This window comes from Canis aureus, chromosome 15 (genome assembly GCF_053574225.1).
Source record: "Canis aureus isolate CA01 chromosome 15, VMU_Caureus_v.1.0, whole genome shotgun sequence".
In the NCBI taxonomy this organism is placed as follows: Eukaryota; Metazoa; Chordata; class Mammalia; order Carnivora; family Canidae; genus Canis; species Canis aureus.
The window spans coordinates 53,545,579-53,562,410 of NC_135625.1; the positions used below are offsets into that span (position 1 = coordinate 53,545,579).

Below are 16,832 nucleotides of genomic sequence, written 5' to 3' on the forward strand. Positions count from 1 at the left end.
TTAGGGGTGACATCACAGAAAATGGTAAAGTAGGACACTCCAGGGATAGTTCCTCCAGCAAAACAGGCACGACTTAGAAAAAAAGGATCAAAATAACTATTTTGGAACTGGGGAGCCTGATCAGTAGGGCAGCCAGTGGAGTGCTTGAGGAAAAGAGAGGTTACTGATGGCATATGAGTGAGCAGTATGCACAAACCGGATACCACACCTAATCCCTGTCATGGCTACAGGGACAGCACGCATGTCCCAAGAGCAGCTGGCTGGAGTGAGGGTGGACAGCCAGGCCCGTGGGTTGTGCACTTTGGTTTTTTTGGGCTCCCTGAAGGCTCAGTGCGGAGGGTGCCTTTGTTTCAGCCTGAGATATACAATTCCATTTAAATGTTTTTGGGTTTTGTTTTGTTTTTTGATCCAGATATTTAAGAAATCCTCTGTCAGGTCACAGGCTGGCTGCAGAAACATCAGAACAGAAATTTCTTTAGGGACCACACATGTGAGAAATACACACTTTGAAAACCATTTTTAAAAATTATAAAAGAAAGAAATACAGACCTTGTAGAAAATCATTTGCAAAAGTCACTACACATGGACAACTGCAGCCCTCAACAAGCAAGAAAACCAATCCTTATGGAGGGGGAGAATGTAACTTCCACATTATACTGCTCAAAGTGTCAACTTCTCAACAACAACACAAAATTACAAAGCATACAAAGAAAGAGGAAAATATGGCTCATTCACAGGAGAAAAATAATTTAGTAGAAATTATCCGTGAGGAAGCCCACATATTAGAATTGCTAGTCAAAGACATTAAATTAAACATATTCAATGACCTAAAGGAAACCATAGATAACACCCTAAAAGGAATTGGGAGAATGATGTGTCAACACACAGAGAATGACAATAAAGGTAGAAATTATATAAAGAAACCACACAGAAATTCTGGAGCTGAAAAGTACAATAGGTGAAATGAATAAATAATAATAAAAAATGCTAGAGGAGTTCAAGAACAGATTTGAGCAAGTGGAAGAAAGTTCATGAGCCTGAAGGTAAGGCTACTACTGCACTATCCAGGCTGCCTGGCAGAGAGGAAATGGGACATGCGGGATGCCGGCAAGATTATCACCATGAGTATTGCAGGAGTCCCAGCAGCCGCTGAAAGATGGAAAGGGGCAGAAAAAGGACTGAAAAAATAATGGTGAAACAATTTCCCAAATTCAGTGAAGTACATGAATATACACATTCGAGAAGCTAAAACTATAAAATTCCAAGAGGAAAACATAAGTGTAAATCTTTATGGCCTTGGGCTTGGCAATGATCTCTCTTGAATAGGACGCCAAAACCAAAAAGATATAAGTTGGACTTCATCAGAATTAAAAACTTGTACAAGAAACACACTGTCAGGTGGATGAGAAGACCCCCATGAGGTGGAAGAAAAGTTGTGCAAATCTTGCATCTGATAAAGGTCTGATGTGAAGGGGTTAATAATGCTCACAACTCAAAGACAAACCACCCAATTTAAAAATGGGCAAGGGACTCGAGCAGATATTTCTGCAAAGAAGACAGACAACTGGACAGTAAGCACATGAGAAAATGCTCAATATCACTAGTCACTCAGGAAATGCAGATCAAACCACAGGGAAGGACCACTTCAACCCTTCAAGGGAATAGAAGTGTTGGTGAGATTGTGGGGACAGTGAAACCCACACACGTTGCTGGCAGGAATGTAAGCTGGTTCGGCCACTGTGGAAAACATCAAAACATTAGATGTAGTGTGACCACATTACCCAGAGACTGCACTCCTAGGTGTATTCCCCACAGAACCAAGAACACGGATTCAAAGATGCCTGCACGCCAATATCCATGATTCCATCATCTTCCACAACAGGGAGATGACTTCACTTTCTGCTAACAGGTGAATGGGTAAACAAAGTGCAGTATCACATAGAGTGGAACATCTTCAGTCCTGAAAAGCGATGAAGTCCTCACAAACGAGACATGGATGAAACATGGAAGTTTTACACTACTAAGGGAGCTAAGCCAGATGCAAAGGGCATCCAATACTCTAGATCTATGGCAGGTCCAAAGCCAAACTCCCAGCCCTGTGCCTGCCTGAGTATTTTGGAGTGTTCTAAGGAGATAGGCAGGTGGCATAGTCTCTTTGATGTCCTTTGATGCAAAGGACAGATGTTATATGATTCCACTTAAACAAAATATCACAACAGACAAATTCATGGGGACAGTAAGTAGAACAGTGGCTCCCGGGGGAATGTGGGGGAGGGATGGGGAGTCACTGAGTTTCTGACCAGGATGATGAAAGGTTTTGGAAAAAGTGGTGACAGTTGCATAATATTGTGACTCTAATCAATGCCACTGAACGGCACACTTAAAAAGTGGTTAAATGGTGAATTTTATGTTTTATATATTTCACCACAATAAGAGAAAGAGAAGGACTAACAAGCTGGTTTATTTTTACAGTAAGAGCATGTTTCTTACTTCCCCAAATGGGATCACCTCTGAAGCATACTCATGCATTCGTTCACCCAGCAGCCCTCCCCCATAGGTGCCCTGGACCGCTGTAGAAGCTACGTGGATGTGAACAAGGTTGGGGATGTCAGCTCCTTCCCCCCAGCTGGAGGTAAGCCTGGAGAGTGTTTGAGCTCTTCAGTCATCTTGGTAGTAAGCAGAGGGTCTCAGTCCTGGGGCAAAGACTCATTAGATGGTAAGGCCTTGTCACCACGGCCTGTTGTTTCAGACGTCACTGAGCTAAGAGGGACTGGGGACAGAGAAGAAGGAAACAGGATAGATATGAAAACAGGTCTGGAGAGAGCTCTGGTGACAGTTACTGCCTAGGGCACATGGGTGGGACTCCTAAGAAGTTTTTGAGGAACTGCATTGCCCAAAACCCCTGCATATGGCCTGAATATGCCCTTGCTGTCTCAAGCCACAGAGTAACCCTTTGGCTTTTAAAGTTTATCCGAGAGAAGGGGTTTTACCTTTGTGGAGGGTGGAGGTCAGAGATGGATGTCCCCAGGGTGGGGTCTAGGCCACCGAGTCTCCCCACGGGGAAGAACCAGAGCCCCGTGGAGGTATGTGTCCCCACAGGGCACGTCTTCTCCATTCTCCATCCTTCCCCTCTGCCGCTGGGGATATCTGCTGTGCACAGCCTGCCCACGCTTCCCTCACCCACGTGCAGGAAGGATGGAGTTAGTGGAGATGCCTGTAGCCGTCCCTGGTATGGGGACTGTGTGAGATCTTGGGCCACTGCCTTTCAGGAGGGATTACTGTGCATTCTGTGTGCAAGAAAGCAGGGTGCGGGATCCCTGGGTGGCGCAGCAGTTTGGCGCCTGCCTTTGGCCCAGGGCGCGATCCTGGAGACCCGGGATTGAATCCCACATCGGGCTCCCGGTGCATGGAGCCTGCTTCTCCCTCTGCCTGTGTCTCTGCCTCTCTCTCTCTCTCTCTCTGTGACTATCATAAAAAGAAAGAAAGAAAGAAAGAAAGAAAGAAAGAAAGAAAGAAAGAAAGAAAGAAAGAAAGAAAGAAAGAAAGCAGGGTGCGCATGGACACCAGAGGAGTGGCCAGAGGAGTGGACTGTGCTGAACCCCTCCAGCCATGGGCCCCGATCCTCCGTGGTAACAAAGCCAGGCACGTCGCTGGCCAGTGGCTCTAGGTTCTCAGCCTCCCTTGCAGTGAGATGCATCCATGCAGTCTGAACAGGAGTGATGCAAACCATGGCTGGGACCAAGCCTTTCAGAAGAGAATGGCCTTTCTGGCTTCTTCCTTACATTTCTATGGGCTACATGGAGAGGAGGAGGAGGAGGAGAGAACCCAGCTAGCAAACATCTGCACTTGGCTATTCCGGGAGCGAGAAATACTACTCTACGGAGTAGACCCGTTTCCTGTTTGGGTGTACTGGTTACAGTGATCAAGCGTGCCCTAATTAATACCCAGAATGATGGCGTCAATGACCAAAAAGAGACTGGAAAGGGAGTTGAATCACTTGTGTATTTAACATTGTTAAGTACCTGATTTGTGCTCCATCTGAGGCTACGGAAGGGACTCATTTTTAGCTCCCCAGGACTTACAATCTAGCAGAGACTAGCAAATAGCCAATACAAGCTGGTGCGGTGGAGGTGGGGGCCAGGCCGGAGACTGGGTGCTGGGGGCCCGGGACAGGGCTTCTGAAGGCTCCTTCCTAAGGTCCTGCATGGCCGAGAAAGACATTCCCCCCAGAGGACCCGGTCAGGGCGACTGGAGAAGCACAGACGGAGAAGCTTGAACTGAACGCACGCCCAGCAAGTGTGACTGTTGTAAACGGCATTTGGGCTAAACAGGAAGTTTGAGTTGGGTGATGGACCTTCATAAATGAGTAACCATGAGTGTGCTGAGCACAGAGTGGATGGCTAATAGCCAGAGAAGTGCTCGAGGGAACATCTAATGCCCTCACATGCACGTACAGAGAAAATGAGGGAAAACCCAGCGAGCTAAGCCTGCTTCTCAGGACACTCAACCCTGAACATTCAGAACACAGAGTAAGCCTTTAAAAACTTAGAATTAAAAAAGCAATATGGTAAAGGCAGAAACAAGTGATACAGAAAACAGACAAACAAAACAGACAGCCAACTTGATTGACAAACCGCAAACCCAGTCCTTGGAAAAAGCACAATAAAATAGCCAACACGTGGCCATTGGATCAAGGATAAAAGAAGACAGCAACAAACAACCTTAGTGATAAGAAAGGGAGCTTGAAAAGTTTTACGAGTTATATATAAGACTTGCTTCCATGCATTTTTAAAATCTGGAGAAAAGAGATGATTTTTAAAATATAAACAAGGGGTACCTGGGTGGCTCAGTGGTTGGGCGTTTGCCTTCGGCTCAGGTCATGATCCCGGAGGCCTGGGATTGAATCCCATGTCGGGCTCCCTGCTCAGCGGGGAGCCTGCTTCTCCCTCTGCTTCTGCCCCTCCCCCTGCTCCACTTGCACGTGCTTATCTCAAATAAATAAAATCTTTAAAAAAATAAGTAAAATAATATAAATTACCAGAATTGACTCAGGAAGACAGAAAAACCTGAACAGGTGGAGAAGGAGAAGGAGAAGGAGAAGGAGAAGGAGAAGGAGAAGGAGAAGAAAGAAGAAGAAGAAGAAGAAGAAGAAGAAGAAGAAGAAGAAGAAGAAGAAGAAGAAGAAACTTTTTAAAATGTCAAAAACCTTCCCTTGACAGAACACTGGGCCCAGCTAACTTTAAAGAAATATGGGGGCAGCCTGGGTGTCTCAGTGGTTTAGCACTGCCTGTAGCCCAGGGCGTGATCTTGGAGACCCGGGATCAAGTCCCGTGTCCGGCTCCCTGCATGGAACCTGCTTCTCCCTCTGCCTGTGTCTCTGCCTCTCTCTCTCTGTGTCTCTCATGAATAAATAAATAAAATCTTTTTTTAAAAAAGAGAAAGAAATATGGACACACAAATATCTGATGCAAGGCCTGGCCCCCGTGACAAGTCTTAATCATTCAGTGAGCTGACACGTAGATGGAACTCGTCAGGCAGAGACCGTGTGCAAGGGATCCTGAGCTGGGACATGGCTGAGTGTTCAGGCGGTGCAGCTGGTGACAGCAGTGACTGGAGGCAAAGAGGTTACAAGGCAGAGCCCAGGAGGGACAGGACTGGGGGAGGAATAGTCACGATGGTCACAGCCGTGCACCTGCTGCACAGCACAGCCTCTGCTCTCACAGAGCTCAGCTGCTCCTCTCCAGCCTGCAAACACGAGAGCCTCTCCTACTTACTGTGTGCCGTCCCGCCTCTGGAGGAGCTGGGGCAGGCCAGGCCAGCTGGGCCATCAGCTTAGGAAGGCTGCCATGATGCTGAGGGGCTCTTGCCAGGGTGGAGGCAGTGGGAGCAGAGGGCTGTGAACCCGGTTCTTCAGCATGCTTCCAAGTTCCTAATAGGGCCCTGGTAGAGTTACTCTCACCTTGTGGCAAAATCATGTCTGATTAAATGCTTTGTATCCACGATATATAAAGATCCTTGACCAATCAATAAGAAGACAGCAACCCAATTTTAAAAACCTCACTGAAGAATACCCCGTAAGCTTATAAAAATATGCACACTATTAATCAGCCAGTGAAATGCAAATTCAAACCACAATGACATGCTCAAGCATCCCCACCAGAGTGAATAAACTTTCAAAGATGGACAATGACCAGAACCCTCAAACACTGCTGGTGGGAATACAAAATGGCACCGCTCACTTTGGAAAGCAGCTTGGCAGTCTCTTCTAAGGTTAAATAAGGAAGCTCTCAATTATTCCATTTACATAGAACCAAAGGGGCAGAAACCAGACCAGTGGTTTCCAGGGCCTGGGAGTGGGAGGGGGATTGACAGCAAGGAGGTGGAACTTTCTGGGAGATGGAAGGCTCTTGTATCTTGATGGTGACGGTGGCCATGAAACTGTGTACATCTGACAGAAACTCGTCAGACTGTACACCTAAAGTGGTGAATTTTATTATTATACCCTAGTTCCTAGAGGATGAGCCGCGGGTGAGGAGTAGGGTCTGGGCGAGAGGCGGGAAGGCACAGGCGCCCTGGGGCCCAGTGTGGCTCTGCAGCGGGACCTGCTCCCTAGGGGCTAGTGACCTGACCTCAGACGGGGAATTCACTCCCGCAGGACTTCTGTCTCTGCGCCTACAAAGCAGGGGTGCGATGCTCCCTGCTGCACTCCTGCAGCTCTGCACGGAGAAAGCCCACCTTTCTACAAGACTTCCTGTTATTACCTGGCCCACAGGTCTGGGCCCAGGCGTGGTCAGGAGAGCCAGGGCTCCCTGCCGTGTCCAGCGTCCTGATCGCAGTCCAGCTTCACCACAGTCAGGACTACAGGGTCCCCAGGCACGTCCCCTGTCTGCACCCAGCTTGCCTTTCTCTGGGCCACAGTCAGATGGCACTTGGAGAGGATCACTATCGGCAACCTTCTTGTGCTCTTAAGAGGCAGTGCCCTGGAGAGCCAGACCCCATCCATCCCGAGCCCCAGGACCAGAGGGTATCCTGGCCTACCGTGGGTCCCCACTGCTCAGCACTCCACGCCACTGGAGGCCAGGGCGCCCTGAGAGCCATCCCCGTGACTGGGTCTGGTCCCTCTGGTCCCACTGGCCCAGGGTCACAGGTCTGGGCTCTGGCCAGAGGGTGGGCATGCTGCTAGGCTGTGAGCAGGGCTGCCCACACTGGTAGGGGTGGGGGGCAGGTGCTGGTGCTGGCCACCAGCCCATCTCCCTTCTTGCTCCGGGACCCTCCATTCCATTTGCTCCTCCTGGGTCGCGAGGCAACGCACCCAGCCCTGGGGGATGGACCCGCCTGGTCTCATGCTCACCCCTCTTTCGTGGAATGCCACAAGGGAGGCCTCTTGGGAAGACACGCTGGCAGAAATGCTTTGGAGCATCGTTAGGCCTGTTGGTGTCACTGGGCTGGGGCTGGCCCAGGGGGCATGAGCTGGGCTGACCCAGAGCCTGGCATCAGGGAGGCACCGTATTGGGCTGGGAGCCGCCTCCTCCTGACTATTCACTATGTGAGATGACAGGGCCTGCAGAGCAGCTCGGTGTGAGCCCAAAGGACCCTTGCTGTGACCCAGGGGGCTGGCAAGTCACTCTGCTCTGCTGTCCAGGTACGGGGGCTCACAGATCCGTAGTTACCTCCAGCAGGGTGGGCTCAGGAAAGCCCCTGGGAGTTGAGGTAGGAGCTGGGTCACCTCAAGGTGATGGAAACCCAGGGCTGTGCTGGGAGTTGGTGAGCAACAGGTCTGGGGGAAAGACCTGAACTGACCACATGAGCAGAATGCATGCCACCCCCAGGCTTCCCGGGCTCTGACCCTCCGGCCTGCTGGGGCATGGGGAAAGGCCGTGGTCCTGGCAGGGGCTCCCCACATGTTGCCCCTCACACTGGCCCCCCGGCTACAGACAGGCTGGGTTGGGCTGGTAGGATTGGAGGCAATGCCCTGGCCTCCCCACTGACTTGCTCCAGGGAAACTGTTCAACTGGCCAAACATGGGTGGACGCGGCACTTGACACAAAGGCCCTAGTCGTGGTGGCTGAAGGATCCTCATGACCTTTGTGGCCACCCTGGAAATGCTCTGGAGAACGACTTTACAGTATCAGGAGTCTGCACGACTGGCTATCAGTGAGAGCAATGATGCCCACCTGCAAACGCCCTCCAAGTTTCCAAATGTCACGGAAACTAAACAACGATTCACCAGAATTTGGCCCGGTGGCCCAGGGCCAACCCACAGCCCTCGACATGGCTGTGTCTTCCACAACACACGGGACCACGCCGTCCCCCCACCCCCACCCCGAAACACCTGCTGCCTTGTGCAGCCCCACAATCGGCCGAGAAAGCAGTGTGTCGCGCAGCACTGGGGACAGACGCTAACACTGGCAAGTTGCTTATCTGAGATTCACATCTAACTGGGCATTCTCAACTTTCCTTTGCTAAGGCTGGCAGCCCTGGCCTCCCGCCCACGACCCCCAGCCAGTGACTGACAGGTACGGAGTACACGTCTGTCCCAGACTCAGGAGGGACAACACATTGTGCTGTTCACCCTCCAGAGCTCCTTGTGGGGTCAGAATCTGCCTCCGGCCCAGTCTTACCCAACCCACCTGCCCAGCGGGCCTCATCTGAATGCGCTCTCTCACTAAACGATGGGCACCAGAAACCTGGTCAAAGACCTTCCTTCTAGGACCTGAGATAGTTGGTGCCTGGAGAGTCCTAAAAATCAGTGGGGCCACTCTGCAGCAGGTGACTGAGGGTAGGAGCGGCATTGGCGCCTCCCGGCCTATGGTGGCAGCTGTCACCAATCCTCACTGGCGAGTGTGGGTGCTGCCGGCAGGGAGGCACCACCCGTGCGATGTCTGGGACTGAGGGCGCAGGGGAGATGCCAGCCCTGAGGACCTTGTGACCGAGTGGCTGTTGATAAGGTGCGATGCCCTGAAAAGAGAAATAGTAGGTAGGCTCCAAGCTCTCGATTTTGAGCCAGGAGCCGGGGGAAGTAGTATTGGTCTCCCGCAGCCACAGGCGGGTGGTGCTGGGGGCCACAGGGGGACATGGTGAGCGGCGGCGCACCAGCAGATGGTCCACTCAGGGCGCTCAGGGATGCCGGGCCCGGTCTGCAGCACCCTCAGGTTTTCAGGCTGCTGATACCCCCTCCATGGCCAATTTCCAGCATGTCAACATGGCATCACAGAATGAAGAGGTGGAGAGGCACCTGTGATCAATTTTCCGAGTGTGTGAGGGTTTTGAATTTCCGGATTGCCACGAACCCTCAGGGCTCATAGGACACCTGTGCTGCAGGGCGGATGTCTCCTCTCACCTGAACAACATGACTCAAGGCAGGCCCTTCCTGGGAACTGCCTCTGCCTCCCCCACCCCCACCCGGCCACACCGAGGGCCAAGGCTCAGCTGGGCATTGGTGCACCCGCTCAGGAAAGGCAGTAGCCTGGGGAGCCGTGAGCCCCACTGATGCACACCGTCAGTTGCAGGGTCAAGGGAGGTGCACTTTGCACGGGAGAAGGGAGACTTTACTGAGGTAGGGGTTCTCTTCAGGGATGCAGGCTGCACGTGGGCAGGGGTTCCGAGAGAGACATTGCTGCGGGGGCCCATGGAAATCTGAAAAAAGCCATGACCCACATGAAGCCCTTGAATTTACACTGCAGACCCTGAAGGACGTGATCAGAAGAAAAGAAGCAGACACATCACCACTGCTGTGTCCATATGCTTGGAAAACCCATATGCTGGCCATGCTCTCGGGAAGGCGGGAGGACATTCTATCTGCCAAGGCTGCAGGGGACGTGCAGATGAGGGGACAGCAGCTGAGAGGCTCAGTGGGAGCTGTCCCCTCCAGACCAGGGCTGATGGCAGGCAATGCTGCTCAGAACTGCCCCTCCCCTTCAGCCAACGGGCCCAGAACGGGTGAGCAGGAGGCTGAGGTCGGCCACCCTAGTGGAGACTTGCAACAGAAAGGCACAGCTTCCGAGCCTGAGCCGGTTCTCAAGTCCAACACCCACGACGGAAGGACAGACGGACTGAGTCCCTGGGAGGGATCTACAGCTATCTACAAGCACATGTCAGACATACTCCAGGTTCGGCTCCAGACCACTGCAATAAAGCAAGTCAAATGACTTGTTTGGTTTCCTTGTGCATATACTGTAGTCTACTCAGGGTACACTTTGTCTTAAAAAGCAATGTTCATACCTTAATTTTAAAATACCTTGGGGGATCCCTGGATGGCTCAGAGGTTTGGTACCCGCCTTCAGCCCAGGGTGTGATCCTGGAGTCCCGGGATCGAGTCTTGCATCGGGCTCCTTGGATGGAGCGTGCTTCTCCCTCTGCCTGTGTCTCTGCCCGCCCCCCTCTCTGTCTCATGAATAAATAAATAAAATCTTTAAAAAAAATCTTTAAGATACCTTATTGCTGGGGCGCCTGGACGACTCAGTCAGTTAAGTGTCTGGCCCCTGATTTCGGCTCAGGTCATGATCTCAGGGTCATGAGATGGAGCCCACATCAGGTGCCACACTCAGTGGGGAGTCTGCTTGAGATTGTCTCTCGCCCTCTGCCCCTCCCCCGTCTCCCTCTAAATAAGTATTTACATCCTTTTAAAAATACTGTATTGCTAAACTATGCTAGCCATCATCTGAGCTTCTAGACAGCATAATCTTCTTGCTGGTGGTGGGTCTATGCTGATGTTCGTGGCTGCTGACTCATCAGGATGGTGGCCGCTGAAGGCTGACGTGGCTATGGCTGTTGTCTTTAAAAGACAACAATGAACTTTGCTGCACTGACTCTTCCTTGCATGAAAATCTTCTCCAACATATATATATTAAAAAAAAGAAAGAAAGAAAATCTTCTCCATAGTATGTGATGCTGTTTGATAGCATTTTACCCATAGGAGAATGTCCTTCAACTTTGGCATTCATCCTCTCAAACGCTGTTGCTGCTTTACCAACTCAGTTCATATGATATTCCAAATGCTTTGTAGTCACTCTAACGATCTCCCCGGCATCCCAAATGGAAGTAGATTCCATCTCAAGGAACCCTTTCTTTGCTCATCCATAAGAAGCAACTGCTCATCTTTTTATCCTGAGACGCAGCAAATCAGCCCCATCTTCAGGCCCCACTTTGTCCTCTAGTTCTGTGGCTGTTTCCACCACCTGCAGCGACCCCCACACTCAAGTCTGGAACCCCTCCCAGCCTTCCATGGACGCTGGAATTGCCTCCTTCCAAATTCCTGTTAATGCCGGTATCTGGACCTCTTGCCATATATCATGAATGTTTTTAATGGCATCTAGAGTAGCGAATCCTTTCCAGAAGGCTTTCAATTTACTTGTACCAGATCCCTAGAGGATTCACTGTCCATGGTTAGCTATGGCCATACAGAATGTATTTCAAAATAAGAGGACTTGAAAGTCGGAATTACTCCTCGATCCACAGGCTGCAGAATGGACGCTGTGTTAGGCATGAAACCAACAGTGCTCTCGTCCATCTCCAGCAGGGCTCCCGGGTTACTGGCTGCATCGTCAGTGAGCTGCACCATCTGGAAAGGAATCCTTTGTTTTAGAACAGTAAAGGGATCCCAGTGGCGGGCTTAAATATCCAGTAGCCATGCTGTAAACAGGTGTGATTTTCTAGAGCACACACAGGGATCTGACATGATTCTTCAGGGTGCTAGGAATTTCAGAATGGCCACTGAGCACTGGCTTCACTTTGCAGCCACATGAGCCCCTGCAGGAGTCAGCCTGTGCCGGGAAGCTCTGAAGCCAGACACTGACTTCTCCAGCTGTGAAAAGTCCAGGTGGCATCCTCCTCCAACAGCAGGCTGTTCCACCTACATCCAAAGTCTGTCGTCAGCATTGCCACCTGCCTGAATGAGCTCAGCCAGATCTTCTGGATGACTTCCTGCAGCTTCTCCATCAGCACCTGCTGCTCCACTATGTACTTCTATTTACAGAGATGCTTCTCCCCTTCAGCCTCAAGAACCCTCCTCGGCTGGCTCCTCAATTTTCTTCTGCAGTCTCCTCACCTCCCTCAGCCTTCACAGAACAGAAGAGTCAGGGCCTCGCTCTGGGTGAGGCTTGGGTTTATGGGAGTGTCATGGCCGGTCTGATCATCTGTCCAGGTGACTAAAACTGTCTCCATGTCAGCAGTCAGGCTGTTCTGCTTTCCTGCCATCCCTGTGCTCTGGAATAGCTCATGCAACATCCTTCTAGAACTCTTCCTCTGCATCCACAACTTGGCTTGCTGTTTGGTGCAAGAGGCCCAGCTTTTGGACTATCTCGGCTTTCATCCTGTCTTCCTCACTAAGCTCAATCATTTCTAGTTTCTGGTTTGAAGTGAGAGACATGTGACTCTTCCTTGAACAAGTAGAGGCCACTGTAGAGTAATTAAGTGCCTAATTTCAGTATTGTTGCATCTCAGGGAAGAGGGAAAGTGCCGGGAGATGGGCAGTTGGGACACATTTAGGGACCAGGTTGACCATCTTATGAGGGCAAGGTTTGTGGTCCTGATACAACACAGCTCTAACATCCAAGATCACCAATCACAGGTCACCACAGTGAATGCAATCATAACAAAAAAGTTTGAAATACTACAATTACCAAAACATGACACAGAGATAGCAAATGCTGTTGGAAAAAAATGGTGCAAAAAAAGAAAAAAAGAAAAAAAAAAAGAAAAAAACGGTGCCAGTCGACCTACGTGACACAGAACTGCCCCAAGCCTTCGATTTGTCAAAAAGCAACAAAAACCCGCAGTAATCCACGAAGTCTAATAAGAAGCATGCCTGTTCTAGAATACACTGGGGAAGAGTAATACTCAGATATTTTGATGAAAATTTATGGCAACAGACACTGATATCTGGGGCCCCAAAGTGCCATCACGGCTCCCCAGCTAGTGTTGGGGGTACCCTGGGGTGGTGGCCTCCGTCTGCTGCACTCAAGGTCGGTTAGTTCCTGGACCCACTCAGTGCTCACATCCCTGGATCCCCGACGCAGGACTGGAATGGGTTTGCTCAGCTACTGGAGGAACCCTCATAGCGGTTCCCTGACCTACAGGAATGGCTAAGCGCAAGCCCCAGAAAGTGCTGTACACGCACACACACACTCACTCCCACACATGCACACTCCATGCATGTACACTCATATACAGTCACTCCACACACATCCTGCATGCACATGTACACTTGCCCATGAAGCACACCCAGGCACACTCACCTCCCACCCATGCACGCACACTTACATGCACACACACTCACCCCACACACATCCTGTATGCACACATATGCACACTCACCCCCCACTCATGCATACACACGCACATTCACCCCATGCACATCCATGCATGCACACTCACACACTTGCCCATGCATGCACACACATGCATACACATACTCGTCCATGCACACACACACGTGCACACTCACTCCCCACACCCATGCATGCATACTCATGCACATACCCCACACACATCCATGCATGCACTCTCACATGCCCATGCATACACACACATGCATACACACACTCGTGCATGCATACACACACATGCACACTCACCCCCACCCATGCATGCACACTCATGCACACACACCCCACACACATCCACGCATGCACATTCACACACTTGCCCATGCATGCACACTCACACTTGCTCATGCATGCACACTCATGCATACACACACTCATCCATGCACACACACATGCACACTCACCCCCCACACCCATGCATGCATACACAGCACATCTGCCAGCCAAAAGAAAAGCATCAATCCCAAGAAAAATGACAGAAATTGTTGCCGTTCTCAGAGACTTCAAGGTTCAGAGTGGTGGGTCACATCCTGTCACCATTAATTCTCTAGCCTGGTCCCCATAAAGACTGACTGGACCAGGACAGATGATAGTAGCCTGCACAAACTCAAATGAAGGGGGGACCTGGTTGCAGCTGCTGTGCTAAAGGCACTTCCTTCTGGAGGGATCAGCGCTGCTCATGGTGGGCAGCTCTTAACTGGCAGAGCTACTGTTATGGCCTGAACGTGTGCCCCAAAAGCTCATGTATTGAAGTCCTCCCCCAACAGGACGGTGTTTGGAGGTGATCAGGATTAGAGATGGGCCCTGGGGATGACAAGAGGCGGGAGCTTGCACTCTCTGGCCACCATGGCACAGACGGCCATCTGCAGGCCAGGAGCAGGATCTCACCAGAACTCCACCCTGCTGGCGCCTTGGCCTCAGACTTCCAGCCTCCAGAACTGGCAGAAATGAGTGTCTGTGGCATTTTATTTTTGCAGCCAGAGCCCAGGCCTTTGCTTTGTCAAGACCCTCTGGAATGAAGAACGGGGCAGTCTGCACTCACACGAGATGGCCAGCAGTGTGCAAAGGGATGCGAATGCGCTCACTCTCTCACAGATCTGTCCTGAGAGACCTGCGTTACTGGGCTTTCCACGGGGCGTGAGACAGCGTCGCTGTATGGGTGGCTTTCCACGGGGTGTGAGACATCGTTGCTGTATGGGTGCAACTGGGCTGGATGCACCCGAGCAGGGAGGGGCAGGAGCCATGATGTCCTGGTGAGACATGTGCTCTCTAGAAAAGTCAGGGGCCCGTGAAGTTTGTGGGGGCCCAGAGGTCACGCCAGGACGACCACTTTAAAGTAAGGGACAGGGACACCTGGGTGGCTCAGCAGTTAAGCATCTGACTTTGGCTCAGGGCGTGATCCTGGGGTCCTGGGATTGAGTCCCACATCAGGCTCCCTGCAGGGAGCCTGCTTCTCCCTCTGCCTGTGTCTCTGCCTCTCTCTCTCTCTCTCTGTGTCTCTCATGAATAAGTAAATAAATCTTTAAAAATAAAATAAAATAAAATAAAATAAAATAAAATAAAATAAAATAAAATAATAAAGTAAGGGACAAAGGCTATGCCTCTTCTTATCACCAAAAAAGGTGCATAACATATAACAGGCCATATCGTGGAGGCAGGATACTGTACACTGGCAACACCGTTCCAGCTTCTCTACCAGGTAAAACAGAAGGCTCATAGTTTAGGTGGATCCGGCACCTGGTCCCAATGGTGCCACGACCAGCCCTGCCCCTGAGGTCCTGGGACCTGGCAGCCTTGATTGGAGATGTGACACAGTACAGACCCTGGTAATTGCTAAGAGGAGAGTCAGAGACCAGAACTGGGTCAGGGGGCCGCTGCCTGCGGCAGAGAACCGATCACCACCTGAAAAGCAGCTCCTGGCACGCCACCAGGTCCTGGGAGAGACAGAGCAGCCGACCAGGGGACATGGAGCGCCCACGTGGCCAGAACCACCTGGCATGAGCTGGGGGCTGGGGGGCTCACTCTGTCATCAGATCAGGGGGCCCAGTGGCCACCCATTATTCGATGGAAGTGGCAGGTGTGGAAATCAGGCTCAGGCAGGGCCAGAGAGTGTAGGTCAGCTGCCGGAATGGGCGGCCCAGACCCTCCGTCACTCCCCCTCCTGCGGGGACGCCCCCGTGCCCGTCCCTCAGCTCACACATACGTGGCCTCAGAGCAGGGGCTTCCCTTTGCTCAGCTGTGGAGGAGTGCAGACACCCACCCAGCGCTTGGTGCTGTGTGTCAGGTGCTAGCTGGAGAAGGCACTGCAGCCTCCCTTGGGGTGGTCCTGGGAGACCACGGCAAGGACACGTCCTCTGGATGGTCAGCACTGCACACAGTGGTTCACTTCATGGGGAGAGACCCATGGGTCGTGGTGAGTAGCAGTGTGAGGAGCCGGCCAGAGGCCTGAGGACCACGAGTGTCGGGGAGACAGACGCGGCCCATGCTGGCGGTTTAACCACCACCAGGAACCATGGGCTACAGAGATGGCGACAAATAACCAGGTGGACGGGATAACCAGTGGCTCCCAATGTCAGCTCGGGGTTCACACAACGTCCTCCTGAGGGGGAAGCGCGGTGGCATGGAATCTGTGTGTGCCCCAGACTCAGGGCAGCCATGAGCCACCATTTACAGCCTCGGGACCCCCCGAGGACGTGGGAGCTGAAGTTCACCTCACCAAGCATCCGACTGTGGGTTTCCCTGCAGGTGCCAGGATAGAGATCTGAGCCCCACTAGGGGCAGAAGGCAGTGCTGCCGCTGGCGCCCCCACAGGGCTGGCCCACCGGCCACCAGCTGCTGTGAGAGCTGGAAGTGCCTGGAAGGTTAACCAAGGGGAAGGCTGGCTTCCTGCCCTCTCTGCGGAGCTCCCTGGAGGTCAGGGGGTCGAGGGCTGGCCCCTCTCTTGCTCTGTGCACCCCCCACTGCCACGCAGGCTCTGCAGCGAGCACTCCCTCAGCAAGCCACTCTCCCCAGGAGCCTGCTCTCAGCCTCTACACTGGGGGAACCTGACCAGAAACAGACGCGAGGGACTGTCCCCTCCCCACAGCCACGGTGGCACATGGTGCACGCAGACACTGAGTGTGGACGAGGCCCCCTTGGGGGAGCAGCAGAGAGAGGACACTCGGTCCCGGGACCCGCTGGTGCGCTGGACTCCATCCCCCGCTGGGTAGTGAATTCTGTGTAAAGGATCCTGCAGGTGGCCAGACGGGACGTGTAGACCGAGTGATGGGGGCAGAGGAACCTGCAGGCCCAAGGCAGGAGCGGAGGCTCACAACCATGTCCCTGAGTCAGAGCCCAGGGAGCAGAGGCCCGCACATCTCTGCACCCCTTTCCTAAGTGTCTACCAGCGGGGCTGACGTCACTGAGGCCCAGGCCCTGCTGGGGGGTGGGACCCAGGCCTCACCGGGGCCACCATGTGGGAAACACCAGTCCTGCTGCTACTTCCATGTGGAGCCCACAGGCCCACGC

The 16,832-nt window shown here is 52.2% G+C and overlaps 1 protein-coding gene across 3 annotated transcripts in view; it reads right to left on the reverse strand.

Annotated features, from left to right (window-relative positions):
• The window catches only part of GCK (glucokinase), a 43,086-nt gene that overhangs the window by 16,301 nt on the left and 9,953 nt on the right, over positions 1-16,832 (reverse strand). The window contains exon 1 of one of the 3 annotated variants that reach the window (XM_077849911.1): positions 4,838-4,950. The exons of 1 other annotated variant lie outside the window; for it this stretch is intronic. The gene's annotated coding sequence lies outside the window, so the exon portion shown is untranslated. Of the gene's footprint in view, positions 1-2,990; positions 3,159-4,837; positions 4,951-16,832 lie in introns of those variants that run through there. One more of the 3 variants, XM_077849910.1, reaches the window with a different exon arrangement.